This window comes from Schistocerca piceifrons, chromosome X (genome assembly GCF_021461385.2).
Source record: "Schistocerca piceifrons isolate TAMUIC-IGC-003096 chromosome X, iqSchPice1.1, whole genome shotgun sequence".
Lineage (NCBI taxonomy): Eukaryota > Metazoa > Arthropoda > Insecta > Orthoptera > Acrididae > Schistocerca > Schistocerca piceifrons.
Genome location: NC_060149.1, coordinates 192,502,297 through 192,514,708, shown reverse-complemented (window position 1 = coordinate 192,514,708; position 12,412 = coordinate 192,502,297). Strand labels below are relative to the sequence as shown.

The window sequence follows — 12,412 nt, the reverse complement described above, 5'->3', positions numbered from 1 at the left end:
TTGACAGGACTGGACAAGGATGCGGCAGAAAATCGGACGTGGCGTTGCAAATCCCAGCTATGGTTTACGTAATATACCGTCACTATCAATGTTCCTATTACACTTTTTGCCGTTCGCCCGAAGTAATTTTCGCTTCTAACGAGGTACTCCAAATGAGTCTGTGCGCTAGAAGCCGGCCGGAGTGGCCGAGCGGTTAAAGGCGCTACAGTCTGGAACCGCACGACCGCTACGGTCGCGGGTTCGAATCCTGCCACTGGCATGGATGTGTGTGATGTCCTTAGGTTAGTTAGGTTTAAGTAATTCTAAGTTCTACGGGACTTATGACCCCAACAGTTGAGTCCCATAGTGCTCAGAGCCATTTGAACCATATTTTTTGTGCGCTGGAAGTTTACCAGCTCAGTCGCGTATCTAGTCCAACAATGAGCAAAATAGTTTTACTAAATTACTATCTGGAACTGTATCAAAACCTTTCCTATGCATTGAGCTGAGCTGAGCTTTTGATTTCTACATCCTTCGGTATGTTGCGAAAGAAGGGGGTGACCTTGAACTATCTGGTTCGCATTTTGTTGAAGTCATGCTGTTTATAGTTCCTAAAGGAATTCCTCAAGAAGCCGACCATAGTCGAGCAGGTAACTATTATCATATAACAAACTTGCTAATTTTGTTGCGGAATCAATACAACTCTGTCTTTCTTCGTTCGATGATCTATAGCTCGGATTGTGGAATTGTAGTACAACCGTCATTCGAAAAATATTTGGAATTGGTGCAGTTACCTTACATGAGAATCACACCCCCTAACCTTACTTTCCTTCGGTCAAGAGTTGGCTTTCAGATTTGTTGGGGGTGGGTTGTTTGGGGGAAGAGACCAAACAGCGAGGTCATCGGTCTCATCGGATTAGGGAGGGACGGGGAAGGAAGTCGGCCGTGCCCTGTCGAAGGAACCATCCCGGAATTTGCTTGGAGCGATTTAAGGAAATCACGAAAAACCTAAATCAGGGTGGCCGGACGCAGGACTGAACCCTCGTCCTCCCAAATGCGAGTCCATTGTGCTAACCACTGCGCCATCTCGCTCGGTTGCAGATTTATCGCCGTACTGTAGCAAGGGACTCAAGATGCACCCAGAACATGAACGTGAGATTGAGATAACCTTGACACTAAAGACAGCACCAACCCCTGTCAACCCTATTCCCTGTAGGACGTAACGTTGTGATTCGCAACAGGGCAACACAGATCAAATAAATGCAGCTTTTAAAGTTCTCATTACCACCTGGAAGAGGATGCGGTTGGATTGGTTGCATTTTACCACAACAGTTAATGTTATTTATTTTGCCAGAATGGTAGTAGAAACTGATGTAATATAGCTTAGAATGCTTTGCAACTGCGCTGTTCAGTCTACGATAGCTCTCATTTTCCTTCCTTAAATTCCATTTCCTGTTACAGACTGTTGTAAAAGTACTATTACATAATATCTTTAGAGAAGAAAATGTTCTTGATTTAAGACGCCGGAGCTTTATAGAGAGAATTTTGGTATGGTGGAATGATATTCGAGATTCTTTCATTCAACAGCTTACTGTGATCGGAAACAAGTTTTTAGTAGCAATACCACCTTTTGCTAAGAGGGAATCGTATTAGGTTTTCTAGCTCGATGAACCTTCATTACTTGTAGATTAAAGGTGACAGGAATTCTTAGTTAACATCGGAATGTTTGTGGCCTATGTTTAGTTGTTAAAAGCCATTAGAAGAGATACACTTCCGTAGTTCGAAAGGTGTCGTACTGTAGCATCCCGTGAGCTGTGAAATACGTATTTCAGGGATGTGTTCGCCAAATCCAAAGCCAATCGATATTCCGAAGCCCAGTCGGGGATTGGAGTCACGCTCCTCAAACGTGTTTCTGCCCTGCGCTACCTCGGACACGGAGAAAGTACGGCGAGCATATGTGAGCGCAGCGCAGAGGACCGTAACACTGGAGGTGGACGCTGCCTCACGAGAGGGGAGTTATCCATTGGTACTCCCCTAACCTCCTCCACTGCGGCTTTTAAAACACTGGCCAATAGGAATCGACCCGACTCCTTTCTTTTATCTCCTTCCTCCTCGTCCGACTCCGAGGAGGAGGGGAAGTCCAGCTGTACGAACTAAGCTTTCGAATGCCAGCCCGGGTCCAGTTGGCAATGCTTTTGATAGTTGTTCCGGCTTGTTCCACTTGCGTTGGATACATTGTTCGTTACGTGCAGTACTGATCAGTTTTCGGTAGTACCCTTAAAGTATCTGGAATGTCGTTCGGTTGTTGTGGTACTCGGGAGTGAGCGTTGTGTGCTGGCCGACAGGTTCTAGCGCAGTGAGAGCCGAAAGAAAGTTCCGGCATTATGTAAAGTGCAGTGTTTCGTTAAGTTAATTGTTACCCTAGACTGCTGACGTCATTCGTTGGGGGACTGAAACAAGAGCTGCTACTGACGTCACACAGGCAGATGTTGCCGACTGCGATAAGAGGCACTGCATTGTCACCGCGTGGATAATTGTGCGGCACACTAGAGCATTTGTTTGTCATTTGTCTCTGCAAAAAGGAAGAAACCGTTTCTAATGTCTATTGTCGATACGTTAGACATCAAACAGCTTCCTATAAAAGATCAATGTTGTTGGATCTTTCATTAGAGTACGGTGAGTCAACCGCTTATCGCTGACAATTAATGTGTGCATGCATGACTGAATTATTTTTGAATTCTGTTCTGCAGTATTCGAGTGCATGGAATCCTGTCTTCTGCGTTACGTAATCGTTATCTTAGTCACAAGTGCGATGAAAACGAGATTTATCCGGCTTCCACAACTTGTTTCTCTCTCTCTCTCTCTCTCTCTCTCTCTCTCTCTTAGCCAAGCACAGCACAAGTTTCATAGCGCATTTTCTTTATCGAAAAACTGCTATCAGAGAATAAACTGTAACATATAATGAAAACAAATTAACACTTCCACAGTACTGTCCTGAAAATAGTATGTCATGTGCTTTAGTAATATCTTTGCATTTCGAAACACACCTATGTAAACGCCATTATTTTGATTATAGAGCAATATATAGTGGTAATAAAGATAATATCTGTTTTCCTAACACGATTTCGCAATTTGAGTCGGTCCTGATTGTAGGTTACAATACCCTTCGTGACATATCTAGTTCATTCAACAATTACTGCATTTCTATATACTTTTCATTTTCTACCCAAAAATTTGAGTGGGCTGTTGCTGTTCTGATCCACAGTGGCTTTCAGAAGTAACTGGTTCTTAAACACGAGCAGAACGAGAAAACGCAGTAAAAAATCAAACGGGTCAGACAATCTGTTTTTGTCTTCCACTTCTTCGTCTTCTTCTTCTTCTTCTTTTTCTTTTTCTTCCGTTCGTATTTAAGATCGAGTTACTGGACGAATCGAGTTTGCTTTTCAGTAAAAGACAGTAATAACATCGGTTGCCAAACGGCGATGTTTAATTGTTTACACACCTAGAACAAAGACTCTTACAGATAAAAAGATGTGGTGTGCCAATCCACGCTCGATCGCGTGTATATCTCTCTCTCTCTCTCTCTCTCTCTCTCTCTCTCTCACACACACACACACACACACACACACACACACACACGTACTCAGGCTCTGGAACCCGATTATTACCTTCATTTTCCTTCTTTCCCATTACCCACTACGTGTATTTCAGGAATCATCTAAGTACTGACGGATATAGCAGTAAGTCACCAGGCTAAATACCTCAAGGTGAGGCGTGGCAGGGAAAGGCTATGTTTGTGATCGTAAGACTTAAGAAGCAATTTAATAAAGCCGTTGACTTTCGTTCAAGGGTAAACACACCGAAATCCGTCCCTTCTGGTGCAGCTCTTCTATGGTTTCCACAAATTACAGCAGGTAACCAATATGATTTCTTCGTACAGAGAATAGCCGACTTTCTCTCATGTTCTTACCAAAAGTGAACTTATGTTCGTAATACGTCTCTACTGGTCACTGTATCGCCTAAATATTAACCTGTAAACCATATGAATTCAAATAGAGGCGCTGTTGGGAAGCCAAAGATGAAACTGTTTACCTCTTCACAGTTCATCGAAGAATGAGTAAATGCCAGACTAGTTATCCAAAGTTCCCTAGTCCGATCCCCAGTTGGCCCTAAGATGGTTTTCAGTCACTTACCATTTCTTCCATTTCTGGTAACGATTATTACACATGAAAAATGCCATCTTGCACCATGGTTCAAAATCCAGGTTTTTAATGCAGTTCCCCCATACAAATGGCTGAATAAGTCAGTTCAGAAGCCGGAGCAAGACAAGGACATACTACTCCCAATTGGACCATGCTTAATAAGGGACTATGGTGTTCTTACAGATCTTCGTGTACTGTACAGCTATATTTCATTTACTAATCATTATAGCAACAGTGCATGTCCAAAGTAATGCATGTAGGGATGATCTGAATGCAAAGTAGAATTAGTAGTAATCTGTGAACTCTTTTACGCTTCTGCCAAATTCCTGTGTTATCAAACGTTAATTCCGAGCCTACTCTACAAAAAGACAAAATATGGTTTGAAAATATCATTGAGAAACCGAATGCGACAGAGTAAAACAGGTATTCATTGCAACAACAGACACTCCTCGCTTTCGAATGTAGGTATTGCAATAAGAAACGTACAATTAATATTGCATCGACAATTGATATAATTTATCGTGAAACAAAATATAAATTCTTAAAAAAATAACGGTACACGATCATATGCATCTCTTCGTGAGTGAGGACCAGTTTTTTGACAGGGTTAACTGAAAATTAGGTCAAATGTGTGAGAACGCTACGGATTTCATAACAGACGAAACCCGACACGTGATCCTCAATTGGCAGACGTGGTGAAACGTGAAATCAGCGTCGCCGTATTTGGTAGGAGCATTCATCACCATCATCACTGTCATGATCATCAGCAGCGATACGGCAACCACAGATAGATACAGGCCTATTCCAGACTTCTGCATGCACTTTGGTCTTCATATTCTCTAATGTCATCTATCAACCCTCCGTTAGGTCGTCTTCTCGATCTTTTTCGTTACATTCATAATTACGTAGTCCACTCCAGTCTACTACCTGACCCTTTTGTGTTGTTTCTCAGAGTTCATTTTCCGTGTTGTAGGATGCATCAACTAATCGAAATGGGTGTCATTAGACGGACCATAACTTCTTTCGTCTTTGAAGATCAAAGATTCTAATTAAGTCAAACAAGAATGCCATATAGCTTCCTCGCTATTGTTCCTAATCGTTTTCCAGTTTAAGGAAGAGAACCAAGGAACTTCTTGTGCACAATAGAAGCATTTTTATTACTATTATTTCATAGAAAGTGGCACGATGTTTAGTGTGTGGTAGTTTTTGAATAACTTTTTGACGCCACATTACTTAGTTGCCGATATGGGCAAGGAGGAGACAGTATTACGGAAACACAGCATCCAGTTCAAAACTTACGCCATGGAAGGTAATTAAGATACTAACACGAATTAAAAAGTTTACAAAAGCTTGGCTTAATTGCCGGTACCACCTACTGGTGAAAATGTATATCCACGGAGCGTTATGCATGTTGTCATTGTGTCGTATGTGAAAACGCGTAATCTGCCGCCAGTTACCGCGGCTGCAGTGGGATCAGATTCTTGCTATCTCATCTATAGTTTCCACAAACTTATCCAGCTACCTGTATGGGGCGCTGTAGCTTCCTCTGTAATTTAAGTAATTTCTCGAATCTTCACACGATTAATTCATTTTTACTGATGTCAACATTTTTTCCTAAACTCTATGTGCAATGTGATATTATTTTTGTTTCACATGCCATCAGAACCTATAGATTTAGCCTCAATTTCTAGGAACACAACGAACTTAACGCTTAGCTTTTCCGACCTAGAAGACAGTGGTTCTCTGTTTACCGTATTCTTTTCACGTCTACGTCGATCTACGTTGTTAGAGTGTATCAGTGAGGCTAGTTTGTCTTGGGAATGTTAAATTCCCAACAGTGTTAATAGTATATTGCCTGTCAAAGACAGAAGATTTTACGCTTTATTCCTCAGTTTATTTAATTTCTCTATCAACAGCGTAGCACAGGAATTAGCTCAATTTTTTTAAATTTTTCCAGGAGTTCCTCGACAGAGCAAAAGGGGGTAAGCCATGAGGGAACTCTTCAGCTTAGACTTCAAAGTGCGTGGATTGTTGCTAAGATTTTTGAATTCTTGTGGTATTTTATTGAAAATGGATGCAACAGAATACTGCACGCCTTTCTGCACAAGAGTCAAGGAGGTTCTATCCAAATGAATATTGGATTTCTGCCTAATATTAACTGAGCGAAAGCTGCTAACTCTTGGGAAAAGACTGATACATTACAGAAAATATGTATTGAGAGGCTGATGTCAGAATTCCCAGACTTCTGAACAGGGGTCCATGAGAGGTTCGCGAACTTACACCATGTATTGCTGGAACCGCCAGTTTCTGAGCCAAAAATACCCTTTCTGAATCAGAAGCGTAACCCTAAAAAATAAAAACTTACATCATGAGCGATTGAAAATAAACAAAGTGGACCACTTTTCGTGTTGAATTACAACTTATTTCAGATACTGTTCTAATCGTAAATAAAGCGGCATTTAGTTTTTGAACAAGGTCCTAAACATGGGTTTTTCACGATAGCTTACTATCTATCTCAACGCCTAAGAATCTGAATTGTTTAGTTTCACTAATCATATGTCCATTCTGTGTAATCAGAACGTTATTTTTGCTGAACTGTGTGTTAGAAACTGTAAAAACTGAGTCTTACTATCATTTAGCATCAATCAATTTTCTACAAGCCGTGAACTTATGTCTTGACTGCATTATTTGATACTGTGTTAATACTGCACACAACATCCTTCACTATCAAGCTGACGTCACTAGTAAACAGAGTAACTTTAGAATCACCTATAATACTTGAAGGCACATTATTTATATAAATAAGAAACAGAATCGGTCCTAGCATCGACCCCTGGGTTACCCCCAATAAACTCTGCGCCTTTGGGACTGAACATCGTAGCCGTTCTCAGTGCTGCGGAGAATGACCTTCTGACGTGTTTTCTTAACGTAAGAGATGAGCCAACTGTGAGCTACTCCCCTTACTCTATAATGATCCAACTTCCGCAGTATTATTTTGTGATCAACACATTCAAACGCCTTAGTTAAATCAAAGAAGAGGCCTATCGTTCGCAACCGTTTATTCCGTCCAGAGCCTCACAGAGAAAAGGGAATATGTCATTTTCAGTTGTTAAACAACTTCTAAAACTAAATTGTACATTTGACAGCAAATTACTTGAACTGAAACACCTTTGTGTGTACAGCCCTCTCAATAACTTTAGTAAACTCCGATGGCATAGAAATAGGTCAAAAACTGTCTACATTACCACTTTCTCCTTTTGCAGAAAGTAGCTTCACAACAGAGTACTTTAAGGACAGTTTCCTGACCATTCCGGAAGGAAAAGTTACAGATACGACTAAGTACTGGGCTAACATATGCAGAACAATACTTAAGTATTCTGCTAGACGCCCTATCGTATCCATGAGTGCCCTTAGCCTTCAGTGATTTAATTATTGACTCAGACTCTCCCTTGTCGGAATCATGTAGGAGTATTTCAGATAACAGTCTCAGAAAACTATTTTCTAAGACAGTTATATGATTCTCTGTAGGAACTAAACTTCTATTTTGTTATATTCAGAAAGCGATTATTAAATGCTGTACGTGTATATGGCTTATCAGAAACTGAAAAACTTCTGCTATGCACTGTCATCATATCCTCAATCTGATGCTGCTGACCAGACACTTCCTTCAAGACAGCCTTTCGCCACTGTGCTAGGATAAACTCCAAACTTCCCATCGGATGGGGATTTTAACTTCGGCGCACCCGCCATTGTGTTCGAGAGGAGTAGACCTGGTGCTAGTTATGATTTCATACTCTCTCGTCACTCACATTGTCATCACAGTCCTAATATGACGCTAACATTTCACACGCACTCATGACAGTTGCCTGTACTTAACAGGGAGAGCTAAGAAACACAAAAACCGCACTTCACGTGGGAAACGGCATTAGCCGCGCGAGGAAGGAAAGACACTGCAATTAGATTGCTAACAGCCCCCCTCAAGTAACACAACCAATAATACTATACAACTTTTTTTTAGTTTTCTCTTCAGAAAAATGTGAAAGAGCTTAAAAATACTCCCGGTAACTGCCGGCTTAACAAAACGAAAAACTGTTCGTAAAGATCATTATCTTCATGACACACTATGTAATGACGGTTCTGGACCAAATACGCACACTGGCCATTCCTTGGGCTGTCTGAATTAGATGCTCGGACTGTGGTGGATGGAAGCCACACCCCACTTATATCACAATCCAAGGTTGCAGCATGCCACGCCCCTCCTTATCAATGACATCATCAAGCTATATCCTGTTTTGCTCCCTCTTCCCCTTCACCAACCAACCAAAATACAAAATGGAGGACTTAACCCAGCTGAGCTAATGGCAAATTAAAATTAAAATCTAAGATGGCAGAACTACACCAGTTGTGCTTTTTACCCTCTCCCCTAATGAAGTTTTAAAATGAGACAACTGATCAGAATGTAGCTGCAAGTTTTTGACACCAAGTTCAAAAACACGCATTATTTCTGTAACCTCCTCCTCCACTCTTCACTGACCATCTCCTCCACCCCTTCTGGCTGTCTACCTCCTCAAGCCTTCACTCTCTCTCCATCTTCTCCTGCCTCTCTCTTTCTCTATCCATCTTCTCCTTCCACCCTCTTTGCCTATCTGCTCCTCTCTCTGCCCATCTCCATCTCCTCCTCCTCCTCCTCCTCCTCCTCCTCCTCCTCCTCCAGCCTCTGTCGATCAGCTCCTTCTCCCTCTGTCCATCTCCTCCTCTAATTCCATCTCCCCTTCCCCCTCTCTTTGTCCTTCTCCTCCTCCCCCTCACCCTGCCCATCTGCTCCTCCCCCTCTTGCTTTTTATCTTAGCCTCCCTCCTCTTTCTGTCCATCTCCTCCTCTCACCTCTCTCTATCCATTTCCCCTCCCCCTCTCTCTCTATGTCCTACTCCCCTCTTCCCTGTGTGTAGCTCCAACTCCCACTTCTCTGTCCATCTCGAACTCCCACCTTCTCTATCCACGATATCACTCTCATCCCAATAGGACGCGGGTGGTTCTTAACTCATAGTATTTATATCCAGAGCGTAACTAATATGTGCAACAAATTTGATTGAAATCGCTCCAGGTGTTTACAATGAGCTTTTAACCTATGGCTTTGCCCACATAAGCACATGTCAAACATATTTCACATATATTTATAGTATTTCACACATATTTGTAGACATATTTCACAACTATATGTAGCGAATTTCGCGCACAGATTCATTTACATACAACTCAATGTTTGAGGTCATATCTAATGAACTATGTGTCGTACAATGATATGTTTTTGTATGCACATTCGGTGGCATATATGGATACTGTCTGCAAAATGTGTTGCGCATGAAGTTAGTACCAAATAAGTAATAAATTATACGTCATGCATGGTGCGGCAGTTTTTCACACATCTCAGTATTTACATCATCATGTCTCCTGAACTATCTATCGTACAATGATGTAATTTTGATGGTGCATTCAGTGCTGTATCTGTATACTGTCTGCACAATGTGTCAACAATACAGTTCGTAATAAAGAAGTAAGTCTTACTGCATATGGCAGTTTTACTGCTTGAGCTGCAAAAATGCAGCAAGCGATAGCCTTTTTTTCCTTTAATCATTTTGCGGGGGTTGTCAGCGAGAAAAAATTTCGTAAAGGTTTAAATTATGTGAAATGTCTGTTTTAAGTCACTAAGTGCTCTCATTCTCAAATACTGGATAAATAAAGTATGGATTTTCGCAAATTAATATTAATTTGCCACAACTAGGTTAATTCCGCCATGATGGATTTTGATTGGTTGAAGAGAGGGGGAGGTGGGAGGGGGAGATGAGCTGGCCTGATCACACCATTGATAAGAAGGAGCAGGCCTTGCCACCATCTTAGATTGTGGTGTGAGAGGGGCATGGCCGCAGCCTGCCACAGTCTAAGGCACACATATCTACTATCATAGGATGTCAGGACCGTCCTTCCATCCATTACAAAGACATCTAACATCTCTCTGACAAGCCACTTTGCAGATCAGAGCCTTCCGCTCAGACCTTGTGCGTTCATTCGCAATGGTGCTTGTACCAGCTACATTTTTGTTTTCCTTAATTTACAATTACATTAAATATGAAACTTCCTGGCAGATTAAAACGGTGTGCCGGACCGAGACTCGAACTCGGGACCTTTGCCTTTCACGGGCAAGTGCTCTACCAACTGAGCTACCCAAGCACGACTCACACCCCGTCCTCACAGCTTTAATTCCGCCAGAGGTAGAGCACTTGCCCGCGAAAGGCAAAGGTCCCGAGTTCGAGTCTTGGTCCGGCACACCATTTTAATCTGCCAGGAAGTTTCATATCAGCGCACACTCCGCTGTAGAGTCAAAATTTCATTCTAGATACATTAAATATATTTTTCCCTTGTTTGATGCTTTCGTTTCTCATTTTTTCTCTAAGTATATACCCAGTCTTTCTTCTTCATTCAGTACCTACCTTCTCCTTTTACTTTGAAGCCACATTCTCACATCCATACAACTTCATACGCACTGCTACCACACTGTATAAGATATCATACATTATGTCATTAAGTGTTCTATTTGTAAAGCCACTTATCATCATTACTGGAAATCAAGCATCCCACATAGTTAAACTCGCTGAAGTACTCGATTATGCACTGGTGTGCAAAACTTAAGGACAAAAGTAACTTCTCCATGATGTGTCACTATCAAATAACGTAACTCAATGCAACTTGGTGTGTGCATGGTAGGAACTGCTGCAGTATAGTATGTAAGTTAACTGAAAGACATACACAATTGAAGAAAGAGAATTGACACTTTTATTGAAAGACAATCATTACACTGAAGTCATCATGATTGATGATGGTCCTCTGATATTACAAATGGCATAACATGGTTCTTAATAGTGTGTGTGGTCACCACAGATGGCAACACATGCTCTGTATAGTAAGGGGTTCTTGTGGTAGGGCATTCCATTTCTCCATTAGTGCAACAACTGGTCGATAGTCACTGGTCCATAGGGACATGCTGCAATACATCTCCCCAATGCATACCACAACATGTTATTCCACACCTATAAGGACATCACTTGGGATCTGTAGAAGGTACATTAGCAACTTTGTTTTTATTTGTAAATATTTATTGGTGTTTTTGTTTTTCTGGGATTTTTTACATTCTGGAGGATCTCTTCACTATGGCTCCATTAGAATAAAAAGTCTATCTAATCTTAGCTCATCTGAACATGTGTGGGGATTTAAGTTGCAGCAACAGGCAGGCTAGTCAATTCACCGAATATATTCTCTTTCCAAGACCTCTCCACATTCACTGTTTGCAGTCACAGATTTTCATCCATAAAAATGAAGAAATATCTGTACGTACCTCTTACAAGCAGTACAATGTCACAGTGACAATGATCAGTGGGAGTACAGTATTGAAAGATTTAACAGCCAGGCAATATAACCTTATGTTCCCCACACCATAAGATCTGGACAACCACAATGATCACATTCAACAATGTTGGATGTACCCTTATATGGCGAGAGCTGCGAACACATAATGCACAAGTAAAATTGTCGAATGTGATAGATTTGGTAGACCAGGAGTTATGGTGAGTAGAGGGTCACTGCAGGTCCTGGCCCAAAAATTGCTGACATCAGCATTCCTGGAATTGATGACATCAGCATCAGCATTCCTGGAATTGCCAACATCAGCATCAGCTTCCCCTCCCCCTTCCCTCTCCCTCCTTCCCATGGTGACCAATGGTATCTGTGTCAAAGTTGTCACGCGCTGAGATAATTGTGTTCGGCCCCTGAAACACTGGGATTTTAGCCAAGTTCAGCCCCCAAACCTTGAGCAATTTTCATTTCTATACTTTCCTTATGTGTGCAGGATCATTTGTCATCTGTAGTTTGTCCAATACAAAGCACCACCAGCAGCAGCAGCAGCAGCAATCAGCCAGAGAGAAGAAGCCGAACAGTAAGTATCTGTCAATTCTTTCTGTGATAACAGTATGATTGTTAGTAGCAAAAGCTACCAATATGTGCTTGTTTTCACAGCACTCCATTGTGGCACAAGTGCAGCAACTTATGTTGCACTAATTCCATGCTAGACTTAGAGAACTACTGCATGTGTATTTTTACAGACATGGCGACCTGTTGTAATAAATTAATAATGTTATGAGTTTTTCTGTACACACTATATGTATTTATTGCATTTATAC

At 41.5% G+C, this 12,412-nt stretch overlaps 1 protein-coding gene and 1 non-coding gene across 2 annotated transcripts in view; one reads left to right on the top strand and one right to left on the bottom strand.

Annotated features, from left to right (window-relative positions):
- Positions 1–12,412, top strand: part of LOC124722245 (zinc finger protein rotund-like) — a 506,603-nt gene that overhangs the window by 311,732 nt on the left and 182,459 nt on the right. The window lies entirely within an intron of this gene.
- On the bottom strand, positions 10,336–10,410 carry Trnas-uga. Its single transcript has one exon. It is a non-coding gene; the product is annotated as a tRNA-Ser (tRNA).